We start from the raw sequence: 1,529 nt of genomic DNA, 5'->3' as shown, positions 1-1,529 counted from the left end.
GGCTGACGATGTCATCTTTGTTTAACAAAGAAGATGAGGACAAGCTGCTGCCACCGGAGCCCTGTGCTGACCAGTACGTGTGTGTTTCGGGGGAGGCCGTCTGAAACAGACCTGGGGACCCTCTTCTCCCATGTCCTTTCCTTCTGCTTTGCCTTTCTGACCATGGAGGACTGGGGAGGGCCAGCCCCTGGCTGTTCCTGTTTCTCTCTCTCTCAGCAGGAAAGAGGCCAATCTGGGAGATTAGATTAGATCTCAGGAGGAATTTACCAGCTGTTGGGATTGAGATGCTAGAAGGTATTACTGTGTCTCTCCCCATCCATGTGGGAGGGGTCACCTCCCTAGAATAAGGGAAACCAGGAGAGAAGTTTTAGGTGTTTGGAACAGAGAGTGGTTCAGATCAGTGGTTCTTAAGTATTGGTCTAAACGCTCATCCTCCCAGGGAACTTGAGACAGACACAGATTCCCAGACCTTCCTTCAAAGATTCTGATTCAGTGGGTGTTGGCTGAGGCCGGGGATCTATATTTTCAGCGAGCTCTCTGAGGACTTCAGGGTAACAGTTTAGGAACCCCTGTCTTAGCGAGTCCTTGATGCTGGGGGCCACAGGGTCAGATCCAGGGTCTGATCTCCCCCCTAGCTCTGTTCTGGGACACACTCCATTTCTGCCCTTTCCTCCAGCTCAGTCACACTTCCCTTTTGACATCCCCCCTATTCCTTTCTTCCTTAGGGTTCCCCCGACCCGCCCATCTCTCTTGCCGCAGGGTTCCTTTTCTCTCTCCTGCCCACGGACTCAAGCTTCAACACCATTCCTGATTGCCCTTCCCGACATCTCCTTGCTACCTCCCGAGTCTCCCTCTCCCCTAAGCCTTTGATCTAGGCCCTTCTCCTTCCTCGGGGTCCCTGCACCCGTCCTCTCCCCAGCGTCCCCCATTTTTCTGGACCCTCTTTCCCTCCATCCGGGAAACCAGACCCCTGTTCCCGCCCCGCCCCTTTCCCCCGGGCTCTGCGGGTTTTCCCGAAGGACCGCCTCCAGAATCTGACCGCGTCCCTCCCCCACCCCGATCGGGTGCCACCACCACCTCCCATCCTTCCGCCCGCTCCTCTCTCAGGGCTCCTCCCCACCTTCCCGCAGCCTCCATCTCCCCTGCTCTGGCCTCCTCCCTCTCCCTGAGTACCAACTCTGACCCCGTGAGCCCGGCTCTCTCCCCACGGATCCTGATCCCGACCCTTTTTCCCAGCGAAAGTGAAAGTCGCTCAGTCGTGTCCGACTGACTGCGACCCCATGGACTATACAGTCCATGGAATTCCTCAGGCCAAAATACTGGAATGGGTAGCTGTTCCCTTCTCCAGGGGATCTTCCCAACCCAGGGATCGAACCCTGGTCTCCCGCATTGCGGGCGAATTCTTTACCAGCTGAGCCACGAGGGAAGCCCAGACCCCCTCACCTAATGCCCTGACCCCTATCCCAGTAGCCTCTGAGTACTCCTCTCGCCTCCATGCCCTGACCTCCTCCCAGTCTCCGGGGTCTCTC

The sequence above is a fragment of the Bison bison genome, unplaced genomic scaffold (genome assembly GCF_000754665.1).
Source record: "Bison bison bison isolate TAMUID 2011002044 unplaced genomic scaffold, Bison_UMD1.0 scf7180017864516, whole genome shotgun sequence".
NCBI lineage: Eukaryota > Metazoa > Chordata > Mammalia > Artiodactyla > Bovidae > Bison > Bison bison.
The sequence above is the reverse complement of the archived record's forward strand: the minus strand, read 5'-3'. Positions refer to the sequence as shown.